Here is an 18312-nt window from a genome sequence, read left to right as displayed (position 1 = left end):
TTTGCTCAAATCTTCAAGATTTTTCAAAAAAAATAGCCAAAGTATAAAATAATGGTTATAGTTAAAAATCTAAAATGACACAGATGCTTTCCCGGATTGAATCGGTTTATGCCCTATTTTATTCTTCATCGTATGAAAAAATTCTTCGCCTATAATGACAAGCCCAAAATAGGGACACCAGTTTGAAAGTGGTTACGTCTGTCTGTGGGTTTTATAAATATGTAACCAATGAAAAGCATAAACAAGAGCTTGTGACTAAATAATAACTATCCATTGAATCCATTGGATCACAGGTTGTTTTTTCCATTTCCTAAAAAGTTACAGTTTTGGACATCTAAGGTTTCCACTCGATGGCGATGATGCATACAGCGACTAGCATAGCAGTCCCTCTGTGTTTAGCTCCTGTGTCAGGGTATGGCTAAATCCATTCCCCCTCTTCCACTGTTATCTGTCAAATGATCAACCATCTAAGATAAAGGCTTGTCGGATTCTTTATGTCAGCTCCGGAGACTACATTTGTAATTTGAAGGACAGTCAAGCTAGTGTTGAACATATACTTTCTTTTGACCGTTGAGTCATAATCTCTTCTTTACCAAAGTCCTTCTCATTAGAACCTGATTGTCCCAATCCAAGTGCAGGTCCATTCCACCAGCCTATCTCCCTCCACATATTTGGAAATCCAACATCAGATAAAAAAGGGAACTAATAGAGTCAACGAAGGACAAAAGGAGGGGGGGGATTGATTTTTTTTTTTTGCTCCATTTTCAATGGTGTCGTTAGAACTCAGGGTCATTAGAAGCATATTTACCTAGTTCCCAGCTTAATAGAGATGCTGTATATCAGAGAGTGATCCGGAGCAGAGGTCAGGGCTGGGGGGAGCAATTAAATGGTATGGATCTAGAAGCTGTGGCCCTGTCCCATTGTGTGTGCGGTTGGCAGGAACAGATACAAGGTGGGTTAAAAGGCAAGGAGAGGCAATACATATTGAGCGTATAAACGTATTGAGCTTTAGTTAACAGATGAACTAGTGATGAACTAGCTAGCCAAACACTCGCACAAACGCGTGCACGCACTTAGCGTTTCGGATTTGCGTGTGCACTTGTTTGTGCTGACGTGGCCACATTAACCACCATGAACCCCAGCTTACCTGTTCTGGGCTTGTCATGATTCAGCAAAAATAGGCGAACACTTGCTAAAAAAATTGCTGTTCGCTGAACAGTTTTGGTGTAGAGGGGGAAAAAAGGAGGGGACCAAGTATAGACCCATGGGGGACACCGGTCAATAAAGTATATACAGTTTAACCGGTGAAGTGTGTCCATGTGAAGGTATACAAATGATGAAAGTAAATTTACGATTACACTTTGTGATGCATCTTTTGTTTCCCTTGCAGTGTGACCTAGTGTTAGTGTTAATTTTACTCATTTCATAACCCATTTGTACACTGTCAGAGTTAAATTAACACTTTTTTACATTGCACTTTGTCACACGCCGTGTCGTTCGCCAAAAGTAACTGATTTAACTAACTGATCTTTAAGGCGGTGCGTTTTTCGCTTGGTAATTCAGGTTGTAGTGTTTTTTTTTGGTGACCAACACCTGCGTACTATGAAGTATAAACGAGGCTTAAGCCTGCTCTGAGGCGGCACAATAGCCAGGGACAGAGCAGATATGATGAATGTGGCCTGGGGCCGATGCACTCGCTGTGCGTCTGCGGTGGCCTCATCTACACATCAGCCACAGAGAAAGAGGGAGGGAGAGAGAGAGAGAGGGGGGGGGGGTGGGGGGCAGCGAGATACAAACCAGACCAGCCATTTTCCTCGTTCCGCTCATAAATATTTGTGTGGCTGATTTATAAACAGCGGAGCAAGAGACGGGATCAAAGCGAACTGTAACGGTTATATAAAAGCAGGGGCTTTTTTTTCACAACACCGCCCTATACACTGCACTCATACCTATTAAAGACAACGCCATATATCATAAGCGATATTGGCGAGAGTATTGAATGGCCTCTCGCGGTTTAAGACTTTGGTCTTGCCCCTGTTTTGCGTCCAGCGAGGTCTTATACTGTAGTTGTAACGTCCAAAGGTTTTCTCAAACACTACTGGTTGCCCCCCCTCTCTCAGCTTTGCGTAAAAACCCTTCTGAGGCCAGTGGCTTCTGTAGCTGCATGGTGGCTCTACGGTGGTGGTTGTAGTAGTGGCATATAACCCAGCAGTAGTGCAGTGTAGGAGTCAGTGTGTCCTGCTAGTAGAGCAGAGCAGACAGCTGCACATGCTGATTCAGGCAGCCAGCCGGTCAGACACCACACAAAGGCCAATCCTCCTGTATGGCAGAGAGGAGGGGTTTGGGATGTAGTAGTAGAGGGGGCCAGGCAGGCTGGCGCGGGGTTATGTGTGTATGTGTGTATGGGGTGGGCAGTGTGTGTGTGTGTGTGTGTGTGTGTGTGTGTGTGTGTGTGTGTGTGTGTGTGTGTGTGTGCGTGTGTGTGCGTGTGCGTGTGTGTGTGTGTGTGAGGACTTGGTGTGGGACAGTTTCATGTGTCCAAAGTGCAAGCGGAGACAGAGAAACACACCCCCAAGACATACTGTAGCACCCTGCGCCCGCTGCCCCACAGAGTAGGACAGACATTCCACACCTACAGTGCAGTGTTTACCTCCCGCCCCCCAGCACCACCACCCCCCCCCCCCCATGCCGTCACCCCCCCCCAAACCTTAGCCCGGCCGGGGGCAAGTGTGGGGGAGTGAGGGCCGCTCTCTGCTGCCTCTGGCCCTTCGCCCTTGATTAATAACAGTTCTAGCTGGCAGATGCAAGCAGGGCCACGAACACGGCTGTTCGCTGACCTCCGTGGGAGGGAGAGCAGTGTGGGTAATGGGAGAGAAAAGAAAGCGTTTCTGAATGGAGATCCCCCCCCCCCTTTTGTCCTAAAAATAGCTGAATAAACAGGGGATCCATCAGTAGGACAGGGTGTGCTCAGGGTGGTGAGGCATCATGGGAGAGCCGCTACTAAACAGCCTGTCTCTCAGTCTGTCCCGTGTGTCTGGGGACATCTGGTCCGTTTGGCCGAGGCTACGCGGCGGTGGTGGCACAACTGTTTTCTCTGCGCACGCTACCTTAGCGCTTACATAACACCAGCATCAGTGCATGTGGCACTCTTGAGCGATCTCTTTTCCCCCCTCTTGTTTCTATCCCAATATGAGGTGCTTTTGTATACACAACATGAACGTGAATGCAAGTGCAAGTGCCCGATCAAACTAGAACATCCTGTTCTGTGTCGTAGAGAGCCTTTGTGCGTTTGACGTGGCGGTAGGTTGGACTTCTTTGCTGATTATAGCGGATAAATGCAAACGACTCATCTAGGTGCAGACTGTTATTGTCTCTGCCCTCACCAATGCCTGATTTGTGCTTAGTTGGGCGCCAGTGTTGTGCACCAAAGATATTAGCTATTTTGGGTACGCGACATGGCGACACAACCAAGTATAAATCAGGCTTAACCCATTCAAACCGGGATCGCATCTGTGTAACCACTTAAACCATCATTTTATACTTTGGCTATTCAAGAATAGCAGATATACAAACTCATAGCACGGCTGAGCTGGTAGATCTGCTATTTTTTAAAAATCGTGAAAATTTGGTGCAAATCTTTGAATATATATATTTTTTAACTCAAATCTTTGCTTCTGGGGATTCTACAAATGTCTTCAAAAGTGAAGGACCCCCAAAATTATATGTATTTGTCTGCGGACCCCCTCCAACCCCCCATCTAAAAAAAAATTGTTCCAGGGACCCCCAGAAGCAAAGATTTGCTTTTACAGATTTTACAAATCTATATATATATATTCAAATTTTCACGATTTTTCAAAAATAGAAAATCTACAAGCTCATAGCACGGAGCTTGTATATCTGCTATTTTTGAATAGCCAAAGAGATCTTAAAATGACACATATACGTTCCCTATTGAATGGGCTAAGATGTGTGAAAGGTATCTTGAAGTGTGAGTCTGCCCAGGTAAGCAGGTGTTCTCTGTGTTCTGCATAGGAGGGGGTTTGAGACTGCAGACTATGTCCCCCTGGTGTGTGTCTGAGTTTTTGGTGCAGAGAGTTGAAACTCCTGCAGGAATCATCAGGGTGCTGATGCTGAGTGAGGCTGACTAGCAGCAGGCCGTGGTCCGGGAGAGGGTTACTGAATTATTACTGATGGTTTCAGGGGGTAACTGTCTGACCACAGGTCTGGGGAAAATTAATCATTCATCTGATTGTCCGCATGTGCTGATTAATCAATTTGAGGGGGGGATCTGCAGGATTAACTACCCCATTATTCCCTTGTAAGAACAGATAAGGGATAAGACTTTAAAATATCATGTTCCATTTATCATTTATTTTTAGTTCCCTGCTGATGAGGGCGAAATAAAAACTGCGAGGTGAGATTAGGCAAGAACAGCAACACGGGGGAAAGAGTCAGGACGGGAGGATAGGGAAAAGAGAGGGATGGGAGAGAGAGAGAGAGAGAGAGAGAGAGAGAGAGAGAGAGAGAGAGAGAGAGAGAGAAACTGCTAGATCCAACTAAGCAAGGGAGAGGCTGCAGGTTTATTTATTTCTGAATATGGAGGGCAGAGATGCAGTGTTACAGTTCTCTGTGGAGAATTAGCTCAGAAAAAAAGTAATTCACCATTAATAAGTGTGAGTAGAGAGAGAATGAGGGAGGAGTGTCCAGACAAACAGGAAGTAGATAGGAACGTGATAGCTGTCTCCACCTGGAGTACAGCCTGAGCTGTGTGTTTGTGCGGGTGTGTGTGTATGTGTGTGTGTGTGTGTGTTGAGAGGGAAGAGAAAGGGAGGGATCTGACACAACGGACTCCAGTCCTCTTCTCTGGTCTAGGTAAGTTCGCCTCTCGCTAGCTAAACTTAATCCGACAGTCATAGCGCTCCTGTGTTCCCCGCTCACAATCTATCCAGTCCATAAATTCTCAATTTGTTGACTGTTTAATGTGTTATGTCATGTGGTAATGCCTTTGATTCTGACATACCTCCGTTTGTAAATACAAGAGGCACTCAAAGGGTTGTGGTTACTTTACAAGCATGGCGCCCCCGGCGCTTTGGTTGAGAATGCATTGGGAGAGAGAGAGAGAGTGGGAGAGAGAGAGAGACAGAGACAGAGAGACGGAGAGAGAGAGAGGGAGGTGGTTAGAAACTGTATACACTTCCCGTTGCTTCCCTTGCCAAGCCCACTCCCTCCTGCCTCTGGTTGTGCAGGCAGGCAGCGAGTGAGAAATGTGAGAGGGAGGAGGGATGTGTCCTCTCTCTCCTGGCTGAACACAGCACCTTAATTATGCACTTTTCAGCAGGTTTTGCCTTTAACACTTTCCTCCCAGGGTCGAGATTAGTGTTCACCACGCTTGATTTACTGCACAATTACTGAACAAGAGGTCTATCGAATCAATAAACAGGAAGAGGAAAAGTGGTAGCCTTTGAAGTATAGTTTGAGACTTTGTGCACGATTTAGCAGTGTGTACGGTGTGGGCAGTGAGGCCAGTGAGGGCAGCCCGGCTGCAATGCCATCCCGGGTGAAGCCTCATGTACCAGGCTGACCTCTACCTTGATGATGAGTTTGAAAATGGCATCTTCGTTCTTCCTGACCGATGCTTAACAGAGGTCAGCAAGAAACTATGTAATAAGGACACTCCTCCTGAGACATTAATACGTTCTGATCACAAGCTGTCCAATAAAAAGAGCTTAATGTGATCTTAAGGCTACAATCCCTAAGCTTTATGTCTCTCCCGATGGAGAAAGGTAATTGCAACAATGTCCGAACTGCAGTAAAGATGACGGCGCAATCTAGTGACCAATCCGGTGTGCAGTCTGCTTCAAATAACTTTATTGACATTGCCAACCACTAGGTGTCCTACCCTACTACACTAGGGTCTACATTTCTTGATGGACGAGTTGGTAGACCACCTTCAACCACTGCAGATGTGCTAGTTATATTGTGGCAGCATACTCCAACCATACAGATTGGTTAAAATAATGTTTTATTTGTTAAAACAAGGATTGTAGCTCTAAAACATACAGTACATGCACATTTTACATGAGAAGGTATCCAAACGGCTCCTGTGCAGAAGGTTGCAGTGCCCTGTATTAGATGTCCTCCAAATGGGCCGCCTGCGCAGCGACCTCCATGATGACTCTGGCTAATGGCATGAGCGGTTATTTTGGGAAGCTCCAGTGCCCAGCCATCACAAGTCTTTCAGAGGCTCTGGAAAAGCTTTTTACCAGCGTGACTAAAGCAATAGCCTGCCTCCAATTAGCCTGGCCCTATGTTTGATTTTAGTGATGACGACCATATCTCAGCTGTAATTATGCTGCGCTGGGAATGATGAGGGTTTAGGTTATTGATCCTCCATTGATCACCCTGATCAATGAGCACTTTGTTTCTTTTTTATGGAAAGTGGAGTTATGTTTTTTTTCCTTTTTTTTCCCGATGGCTAATGAGCAGGCTGAGCAGAATGACCCTATAAAAACAGTGTGTGTTAGCAGGGTCTATATGTATTAGAGATAGCGTGCAGTGTGTGCATAGGAAGAAGGGGGGGCATTTCAGAGAGCACCATTTTTCAACACAAGTGCACTAACTCCCTGCGGGCATGGGTTAGAAGCGACCATTGCTCTTATGAAGGGAAAATATTCCAGTTCCGGCCAAGCTAGGGGGCAAAAGCAACAAGACTTTAAGGTAGATTTTTTGTTTTTGCTTCATTTTCATCGCAAGTTTTCTCACTCCAGGAAGACAACAGCATTAACCCTTTCATAGCTGATTGAATGAAGGATTTTGGGATTTCACCTACAGTATAATTACATGACCAAAATAGGGACACCAGGGTTAAAGTGGATGGTCCACAGGAACCCAGGAAATAAATCTGTACAGGAAATCAAATATATGATCTATTAGAGTATAATATACTATATTACACAGACATCATATTATATTACATGGTAGATTATGGTTGAAGTACTGTAGTCTTATTTTGACACGGTAAAATCTGGAATGTTAATGTATCTCTGAGTGTAAGAATTGATTTTTTTTTACGCTCTTAAGATTTTAAGCACAATGACACTTTGGTAGAGGTTTCACTTGTGCAGACCTTGCTGTGATGTAACTTTGCGAGATATCTTGCTCCGTTGATTAGAAAACGATGATCCAAAATAGTCTCCTCATTGACCTTGCTTTGCATGGTGAAACGGGTCTCGAAGTCTTTCTTTTAGCACATAAACAAACGCAAACAAAGCTAATTGTACCAATATATCAACTGTTAAATGTTGACTTCGTTATTTATATTGGGATGAAGACCCGGACTGGATCCATGGATCTGGATTTTCAAACAGTAAAATCACAATGGAGTTATCATTTTTCTTTAACAAAATTGTGGTAGTATCGTCTTTGTTTGCATTCGGTTTTATGCTAAAAGACTGACTTTGACAGGTAGAGCTGTTCAATGAGCAGACTATTTTTGGAATCCAAAGTCACATCACAGCAAGGTATCTACACAACCGAAACATCTACCAAAGTCTCATTGTGCTTTATATGAACATAGTACAAGGTTTTACTGTACAGAATGTAGAAGAGGATCACTTATGTTGTAGCTTTATATTTGCTAGCGTGGACAAGTTGCCAAATGAAGCTGGGTGGGTGTGCGAGAAGAACACTCAATTCTCTCCAACAAGCCACTTCATGAGCCATGCAAATAAGCCCACATATGGACTTACTGTGTATATCCGCCCCCACCCATTAATTTGCATTTTAAGAAGGGGTCCACTTGAAGGCCTTGTTGCTCCCTTTGTCAGCTCAGTGCTACTAATAAAGATGGGCGCTTAAGACTATGTTAAATATTGACTCGGGCTGAGCCCATCATCGCTGATCTTAATTAGTTGGCTTGTGTAGTGAGGTGGGGTTAGGGCAGTGCAGGAACAACCAAACACTTCCAGTACTAACATTTCAAACACCTTCTCTCCCAAGGAAAGAAAGAAATAGAAGAAAGAAAGAAAACACAGGGTAGTGAAAATGTAGGGTTGGGCAACATATCAATATTATTTTGATATTGTGATATGAGACTAGATATCGGCTGGGATTTTGGATATTGTAATATTCTGATATGACGTAGTTGTAAATAATGGAAATAGCAGATGCTCAAGCTCACGACGTTCTTATCTTGTATATCTGTATTTTCGCTGTTTTGAAAAAAATATATTATTGTCACAATAGGATATAGTCACAATATCGATATTGAGGTATTTGGTCAAAAATATTGTGATATTGCTGATATCACCAGCTCTACATCATAAGAGTGTATCGCTGCCTTATTGCATAGCCTGAAGCAGCAACCAATTATATGGTAGAGAAATATTTACCCTGCTAAAATGAGAATGCCAGGGGTGAGAGCTAGATAATACGAGCTGGAAGAAACTGTATTCCGTGTCTCCTCTGCTGTTACGTCAGCGGCTCAGAGAACAGGGTGGAACAGGAGGAGGTCGGCTGATGACAATAGGCCCAGAGGCGAGAACCGGGTCTGAGCCGCATCCATCCGGCCAGCCGAGCCCTACGGAGACCTCTCTGGCTTCATGCAGGGGTATCGTTGTAGGTCACAGAGAAGTGGGTACAGGGACCATATTGTTCATAGTTGCTCTATGATGTGGATTCAGATTGGTCCAGTTTGACCCCTGGGGGTCGACTGCAGGTCCTTTTTTGGTTTCCGATGACTCCTCCACCGTTACAAACATATGGTGATGAATCTGCATTCAGGGCAGAGAGTGGGATATTTGTTCTCAAAGACTAATGGTGCCGGGGTAATGTTCTTGCTCTGAATTTAATTTACACTGACTACATTAATCATCACAAGTGCCGTATGACTGTGTCTTCATCTCGCAAGCCCTCCGCCCCCCTCCCCCCCAACCTATCCCCACGAACCCACCGATGTGCCGAGCCCTTACGGCTGTACAGCGCCCTCTTCTAACTCCCCTTCCGCTCTCCACCTACGCCTAACAAGCTTCCTGTAGCCCACACCCCCCCGATCGCTCCGCAAGGCCGTTCGGCAATTGTGTGCCTGGCAAGTGACAAATGAGAGGCGGTGAGGTGTCAGGGCTCCCTGTCAGCTGTGTGGGCGCGGGGGGTGGGGGGGGGCTGCCTCTGCTTCCACGCCACTATAACATTCGTGGCTGCCACTACGGCCCGGGTCCAGATGTACATAGTCATTCATCTCATCCTCATTTAATATGAGGACACACACACACACACACACACGGGCACAGAGGCTGTGCCGCGCACACACCCAGTAACACACACGAGAAACCCTATATACCGATACAGACGTATTTAGAGAGCTAATGCATTGCCATTTAAACAGACAGCAGTCATTCACACAGCAGCAGTGTGGTAATACATTCCTGAGATTCTCTTCTGATTTACATGGAGGTTTTAGATGCGCTACAGGATCTGAGTTCATTTGTTGCTCCAGGCTTCCTTGTTCTAACATTTCACCAAGTGTCACTGTGGTTTGTATTAGAAACATTTGCCTCTAGCAGGGGATATCATTGCAGGAGCTGCAGTGTGTACTTCCCCCCCCACCATCTGAAGCCCAATACAGTGTAGTAGGCTTATGTCACGCTAGCTACGGTTCACGTTTAAACCTTGCCTATAGGCCCAATTTCCTAGCTGGAAGACTGGGAGTGTTTTTTTCACTGTGATGTTACTAGCCTCCGGGCAGTGTGAGGAAAGGCTCAGATGATGGGGTGGAGTACAGGGTAGGTTGAGGTGGTCCGGTGGCTGCTGAGAGCAGGTGTGTGTGTGTTTTTGTTTTTTTTTCTTTCACAGACCTGCTTCTTCTCTCTCGCTCTTGTGAAAATATTTTAGACTTTGCTGTGAAATTCAGAGCGTTCATTTATCTCTGAGAGTGAACAAAAGTACACTTTCGGAATTACAAAATGGATAAATTAACACAGATTTTATTGTGTCATGGGACTGAGACTCTGGAGAGACACTGATTGAGCTGAGCTGTCTTCTAAACTATACTAACCACATTCAAAATATTTCACTGCTAGCACAAGGACATATTCCCCTGTGGGACAAGCACACTGTTCTTGCCCTGCTTGACAACACTAATTCATATTAATGAATAAGATGTTTTAGTAAAGAACAGATGCCTCCTGACGTGCAGCTTTTATTAAAAGTAAAAAAAAAAAGAAAAGATTAATGAGCTGACAATAAACTAGAAATACAGTTCATCTTGGGCTGGAGTGTGCCTCCTTGAACAAATTCCAACCCTGGCCCGGTCCTCTCCAAATAATTACCACCAGCACAGTCCAAAATGGAGGGTTGTGTTGTTGAAACAGCAACGTGAGATGCTGTCAAGAGGAGGGCCAGGGCAGGTTCAGAGTTGCCCCGCTCCACTTCCAGGTGGTACGCTGCCGGTACAGATGTCCCTGCATGGCTGTAACAACAGTAGTTGTTTGGGTACCCCCCCCCCCTCGGCCCCCCCTTACCCCCATGGCTCCTCCCAGCTGTTGCCTCCTGCAGGTAGACTTGTTGTATTGCAGTTTTGGCTAGCTGCTCCCAGCGTGGTATTCATAAAAGCGCCAGGAGGTTAAGCCGTTAATTAGCTACTCAAAGAGGAGGGCAACAGCTCGCCATTAATTTGCTTCGCTCTTTTTTCCCCTCCTCTTCTATTTGGGGACTGACATCATTTCCTGTCTTATCCGGAGTCATTTACTGTGTGTCACATAAGCAGGACCCAGGTCATTAAGAATGGGGGAAATGTGTTTATCTGGCTGCGATTAGAAGTGCACATTATGTATGTATAGCCATGCTTATCCAAATGTTCTTAATGAGGGAGACCATGGACGCCAGTGTGGGGCTCCTGTGGGCATAGACCCAGGCTCGTTATCACCACACAGGGCATTGATCCCTGCACCGCCTGCCTGCTTCTCCTCCTGCTCGCTCAGAGAGAGAGAGTGACTCGCCCATGAATTATGTGGACACATTGATCAGCTGATTGAGAGCTATTGTTTAGAGCCCTGGGTCACTATTGAAGGAGGGATTACCCAACTCTTGTTTTGTGCCTGCGTATGTGAGAATGTATTATTCAGCATCTTGTCACGACATTGTACTCCCCTCTCGCCCTCACACAAATGCACACGCGTGTGTGTGCACACTCACACACACACACACACACACACACACACACACACACACACACACACACACACACACACACACACTCTACGGCAGCCTACACAATCAACATGGCCCAAATGACTGCCCGCATTGATTGCCTTCCCTCTGCAATTATGTTCCCATTGTTTACTTTCTAGCATCTTACTCATTCGAAAGGAATTCAATAATTATTGCTTTATTTAATGTTAAAGTAAGTAAGAGTTGTGGGAGCGTTGCACTGGTAGCTGTATTGTCTTTAAGTGTCTGCATGCGTCCTCCCTGGCTACGTTGTTTCATAGACCTGCGTTAAGTCCATCCTCTCTAAGGACGGCTACAGCTATCTATCTTTTACCCCGCCGGCCTCCCCGATGACAGAGAGGCCCGTTTTCTCACTCTCTCTCCACAAGAGACAAATATGCAACCTGTTTTTTATTCATCGGTAGTGATGGATCATTGCCACAGCTGGGCGGCGGAGAAAGCGACGAAGTGTATGCTGGGGTTTTGAGAATAAGGGGGGAGGGTTGGGGGGGGGGGGGGGGGGGGGGGGGGGCGTAGGGAGGAAGGGAGGGAGGGAATGAGCTACAGGAAGCAGTAGGTATGCAGTTTGTGCCTGGCTGGTACACACAGTCCCTTCAGCCACAAGCTAACTTCTGGGCATGTTGCTGCTTGCAGTGGCTAATTCAAAGCAGCCACTAAACTTGGCACCCGGTGGGGCTTCTGTGGTTGGAGGCTGCTGTTGCTGCTCCTGGTGGATAGGGAGTCCACAGGCCAGACGGCAAGCACCCAAAGACTCCAGTCACTTTATTCCGCTTTCCCCCGTCTCCCTACCTACCAGGGGAATCCCAGAAGCCAGCTTTATGAGATCCGAGTTCATAGCAAGTCTGCACACACGCACGAGCACAAGCACAAGCACACGCACACGCACACGCACACGCACACGCACACGCACACGCACACGCACACGCACACGCACGCACGCACGCACGCTCGCACGCACCCACACACACACGGACAGGGACAGGGACAGAGAGAGAAAGAGATGGTTTGATGTCTTTCCCTGTTACCAGCAGTAACCCTAAACCTAAACCATGACTAATAAATGCCTAACAGCAACCATAACCTGACTCCGCTACTCCTAATCCTAAAACATCATCCTATTTTTGGTTGGTCCTAACAAACTAACCGTTTGGGTATTGTATGTGGAGTTAACAAGACACACACACTCACACACACACGCACATGTATACAATATAGTGTATACTAACCCTGCTCTCACACAGTGAGATTTGAGCCATGCGGTAGTGTTTTCCTTTCACCAACACCAGAGTGTGTTTTTCAGCCCAACAGGCGCTTGTCATTGTCTCTTTTCACAGTGAAATACAATGACCTCATTGGCTGTAATTGCTGCCATGACATCACTCTGTCTGAATAACAAAGGTGCTACTTGACATTATTCATCAACACATCTTAATGTCGGGAACTCGGCTTGTAAATTTGCCATCAGTCAATAGAGGAAGCGTGACAACTAGCTGTATGATATGAGAGGATCTAATGTTCGCGTCCACATGATAAGGAGCAGTGCATTGTGGGTGCACTGTACTGTAGGTGTGTTCAGTGCTTTTCTATGCTGTGTAGGCCTGCCATCAAGTACACACACACACACACACGCACAAATGCACATTCACAGTGCACACACACGAACATGAACACACATACACGCACACACACACACACACACACACACACACACACACACACACACACACACACACACACACACACACACACACACACACACACACACACACACACACACACACACTAGCTTTACCTCTAAGTGCTGAGAATCAAGGAGATAATTACAAAGCAATATACAGGCAGATACTCAGTGGCTCTCTCACAGAGGGAATTTGGCAGCTCTCACAGAATTGATAGCCATTTAGCTCATGGATAGTCATCTGTTTTAATGCATTAATTTTGTATTAACAGCACTGCCAAATTTAATGGTGGAAATTAGGGTATGATCATAATGGTATGTGGCTGTGTGTGAGTGTGTGTGTGTGTGTGTGTGTGTGTGTGTGTGTGTGTGTGTGTGTGTGTGTGTGTGTGTGTGTGTGTGTGTGTGTGCGTGCGTGCGTGCGTGCGTGCGTGCGTGCGTGCGTGCGTGCGTGCGTGCGTGCGTGCGTGCGTGCGTGCACATGTCTCGCCTTCATCATCGCTATGTGCATTGTGTGTGTTTGTTGTGTGTGTATGTGTGTATGCTGTATTCTACTGCTCCATTGGGAGCCATTCTGTGGAATTACCGGCTTGCGTTGGCTCTCTCTCTCCCATCCACCCTTCCAGTAATGCCCACCTCCATCTCGCGTTGGAGCTGGACTCTCCCAGCCACCACGCTGTTCCGTGTTAAAGGTGCACTTTTACTTTGCACTTAAGCGGATGGAAATGCAGATGTATGCAGTACTCTGGGTGGGTGTTGTGACTGATACAGGCGTATATTGCCCACTCAGAGGTCAAGGTGCAGTGTTAAGTTGTCAGAGAGAGGATGGGCAGGCAGCCTGGCACCCACACCGCCCGCCCCTGTCCCTCTTTACCTGCACAAGCACCCAGCTCTGCTTCAGCCCCCACAGCGAGAGACGTGGCACGCTGTAAAACAACCTGAAATACACGTTGGTTTGAAACCCAGAAATGAACTGTAGCAATGTTTAGAACTGATGTTCAAAGAGAGAATCACAATTACAGATTGCATTAAACACTTTTAACCCAGCGTCCCTATTTTAGGAATGTCATTCTAGGTGAATTTTACTTATTTTCTTCCAAAATACAGAAAATACTTATCTAAAACTCACATCGCGGCACATCGCGGTACAAATGAGTTTACATGTAGTCCATTTTATTATAGCATACAGATGACAGCAAAAAAGTAAAGTATTTTATGTAAAGAAAATCACAGTCTCTTATCTGTGGATTTGAGATTATTTAATGTCATAAAATGTGAAATGACATAAGAGAACAGTTAGTATTAGAAATGAGAGTTTTCAACCCTTAGTTGGCGGTAGGTTTGTGTTATTGCCATTTAAAGCATTTTCTGGGGTCTTTAAGGCACCTAAAATGTGTGTGATTCGTACTTTATGAAAACAACAGGGAGCATGGTTTTGATTTTCCATTTTGTAGTTACATATTTGCCATTGCTCTCAGGTTCTAAAAAACAGTGTTGAGGAGGTAGTGAAGGTCTGGAATAGATAGGAAAATCACGCAACATACACTTAAACCCACACAGCATGTCTCCTCTCCTTGTTGCCCTTGAGACACTCTATGCTATACGCTCACACACGCTTATACTTGCTTGGCTGAAACAACTATAGGCCCATATGCCTGCTGTAAATTCCCAGTCAATTAAATGGGATTGAGGAGAAACTGAAGCCATGTAAACTGGTCCTGCTAGCTTCCCTCCACCCTGCTCCGCAGCTCCACTCCTGTTGGGGGCCTCGGTGGGGTGCGTATAGAAACCCCAGACCAGGGAAGGCCAGCTCCTCCCAGCTCTCCCAACATGACTTTTTCATTAAGCCGCCAAATTCCTGCTCTCCAGTTGGAGGTGATTTATCAACTAGGGGCTTCATTGCAGGATCATAGGAAACAGACATAGGCCCTGTCTCTTGCATTATTATGTTTCACATCCTAACTGTGTGTATGGTTTGCACGCGCAAGAGAGTGCCCGCGCGTGCGTGCGTGTGTGTGTGTGTGTGTGTGTGTGTGTGTGTGTGTGTGTGTGTGTGTGTGTGTGTGTGTGTGTGTGTGTGTGTGTGTGTGTGTGTGTGTGTGTGTGTGTGTGTGTTAAAGAGAGAGAAAGAGTATGTGTACTGTGTGTATTTGTGCTTGTAGATATGATCTGGGGTCTCTCACGTGGATAATTCCTGTGGAATCCAGTGAGAATCGGTGTTAGAAAGAGTTTGTTCATGTGATGATCAGAGGGTTTCTCTTTTTTTTCCCATGGGTAAAAAGAGTGGTCTGGCCTCTAAAGCCCCGTGGTGTCAGCTCGCCTCGGCTCTTTCCGGAACGGCGTAGCAACAGGGGCCACTTCACTGATCGCCCTTCATCGTTTAGGCCTCGTACCTCATTCATCGACTCTCAAGTACCCCCCAAGCCACCCTGGACCGGAGCCAACACAGAGCGTCATGGTTGGATGTCGTGGCTCACAGGTGTAGCCGGGTGGTGGGCTGGGGCTGAGAGCAGGCCTATCTGGACCCTGTTGAGCCTTGCTTCCAGACCAGTCAGATTTATAGTGAATTATGGCCAATTCTGGGGCAGGCAGTCTCAGGTTCAGTCCTGTGTAAATCTTACCCCTTTTTATGGGAAGCTGTAAAACTCCCAGGACTTTTTTTCTTCTTCTACCCCCCGAGACCGGCTTTGAAGTTTAGGTCAGGTGCCGTCAGGTTTTGTATTCTTATTTTTTTTTTTTTTTTGGAACTTGTCTCCTTGTAGATCTTTGAGTCATGTATGGAAAGAGCTCAGACTTTTATTTTTTCTTCTTTTTTTTTTAATTCAAGACATCTGCTATGACTAAAAACAATGTGCACAATGGATTTGGTGTTTGATGCAATCTCCCTTGTCTCAGGTTTCTCTATACCTGCGTTCTGATGCAATGTGTGTGCATGGTGCGGAAGGGGAAGGATGAGAAGGAGGGGGTTAGGGGAGGAGGGGGGGGGGGCAGAGGGGCTCACACAATATCCAGCAGCACCTATTCAATGACATCATGGATGGCTTCAAACGAGGCGAGAAGGGAGAGCACACAGAGACACAGAACCTTTTACAATCACCTAATAACTCTATTACTGCAAGCTGTGGGGCTCACAAAAAGAAAAAAAATCTCCAATTCCTTTTCCTGGAAGCGGTGTCCTAATGTACATTTTAGGTGTAGAAGTGAGAAATATGAAACCTGGGAGAATGGAATACAATTGCCCAGAAAAACCCCATAGCAATATTACAATATTACCAGAAAATTAAACATTAGGAGAAAAGGACAAGAGCATTTCAGGGGGAACATAATAGTGTTATGATTTTTTTTTTCACCGGCCTGTCAACACCTGATTCAGATGTAATGTGGTTAAATGTCTAATGTTTCCATTGCTTTTGCATTTTGCAGCCATCTAAGCAGGTCATCTCACTGCAGGGCAGGCCAGTTCAGGCTCCTCTTAATGAATCAATTTGTTTTTCTCGACCTTTGTCTGAGTGTGGGGGTGGGGTATATATGTATACATATATATATATATACATACATACATACATACATACATACATACATACATACATACATACATACATATACATACATACATACATACATACATACATACATACATACATACATACATACATACATACATACATACATACATGCATGCTACTTATTTAATACTTGGATGATTCATGTACTGTCAAACGCATCTAATAGTTATAAGTAATTAGTCATTTGTATCTGATTGGGTGGTTGGTGTTGGTGTGAAGCCTAAATAATGGCTTGAGTATAAATGTCTGTATGTGCATGTCCACATTGCACATTTCTTCCCATTTCAAAATGAATCGGTTATAACCAGGGCCGCCGCGCCCATTAGGCAGAGTAGGCAGTTGCCTAGGGCGCCACTAGGGGGGGGGACCCAATTATTATTATTATTTATTTTTTACAGACTCTAGGTGGCGCTGTGGCAGAAAACGGTGGCGTAAAAATATTGCCTAGAGCGCCAAATTGCCTAGCACTGGCCCTGGTTATAACGACTTCTATCAGCTGTATCTCACATCTTTTCAGAGCGGCACTGCTGGATAAGAGTTATTCTTTTTATAAGAGAGTTGCTTTCCCACACACTGAAAAACTTCTAAGCTTCTAATACTTGTTATACTTACATTATGTTACAATGTATTCTGTATTATAACGTTATTCTAACCTTATTATGTATTGATCACAGTGATTGTAACTTTAAACCTAACAGTATATATCATAAATAAATAGTAATAAATAAAATAAAGCTGACTCAGGCTCGAGGAAATGAAAGGAAATTCCGACTTGATCGGCCCAGACCCTGCATGCCAGGCCGGGTCTTTGTTGGATCCAGACAGAGAATCAATCCTCTAATTAGAACAGAAAGAGGAAAATAACTTTTGATGATGGACATTGATCGCAGCCGCAGAGTTTGATGCGGGAGCGGCACATGACAGGCATGAGACAAGTGGCCATGCGGCGCCTGGTGCCTTCATTGTAAACATGCAGAAACAATCAGTGTGATACTTTAGGATAAATGGTCAATATCACCGTTGCACTCGCCGGAGCCGGCCATATTGTGTTGGCCTTGCATCATTGATTGAGCCATGCAGGAGGTAATTAGACTGGAGCTCTGCGGTGTGAGGAGAGGCCACGGGGGTGCGGGGTGTCACTATGGGGCGTGACACCATGGAGGGCGAGCTGTAGGGTGGGCCATGGGCTGACGAGTGCCGGAGGAAGTGCCGGGGGTTGACAGGTCAATACTGAGGCTGATTTCCTGTTCGCTGAAGGTTGTCCTCCTGTTGTGGAATGTTCCAGATTGTCTCAGAATGTACCCCCCCCCACACACACACACACACACACACACACACACACACACACACCTGCCTCTGCACAGCCTGACTTTGCCTCTCTCCCTCCGCGGCGGAGCGAGGATTTGGCTCGCTGTGATCAATATTTAGCATCCCATGCGTGAAACAGGCAGATGTTTGGAGTTTCCTTTTCAGAGACGGGAGGCTTCTGTTGAGTGAAGGGGATCAATGTTCCCTTCCGTCTGCAAGGCTGCAGACCCACGGCCTCTGAAGGGTGGCTGATGTGTGAGTCTCGCCTGCTTCAGCCCCCCCTCCCCTCCCCCCCCGAGACCCCGCGTGCCTCCTCCCCGGGCTTCTCCTGTCCTGTTAGCCCACTGATACAGATACTCGCGCAGACAAAGTGCGCAGTCCAAACAGTTGTCCTGAAGTGGAAGAGACCTGGGTGTTAAACAACGAAACTGTGATTGGGAATTGATTTGTTCATTTGCCAACTGTGTGAGTGAAAGTGATTCGGTGTGGTGCCTAGCCGCTAGCCAGCTTTCTGCCATCTGGAAGAATCACCCT

The 18312-nt window shown here is 45.9% G+C and overlaps 1 protein-coding gene across 2 annotated transcripts in view; it reads left to right on the top strand.

The window, feature by feature from the left end:
- zfhx3b (zinc finger homeobox 3b) overlaps positions 1-18312 on the top strand; it is a 174224-nt gene that overhangs the window by 80957 nt on the left and 74955 nt on the right. The gene's annotated exons all lie outside the window — the stretch shown is intronic.

This window comes from Gymnoscopelus braueri, assembly GCF_963280865.1.
Source record: "Gymnoscopelus braueri genome assembly, chromosome: 1".
Taxonomy (NCBI): Eukaryota; Metazoa; Chordata; class Actinopteri; order Myctophiformes; family Myctophidae; genus Gymnoscopelus; species Gymnoscopelus braueri.
Note: the sequence above shows the minus strand (reverse complement) of the source record. Positions and strands in the feature narration are given on the sequence as shown.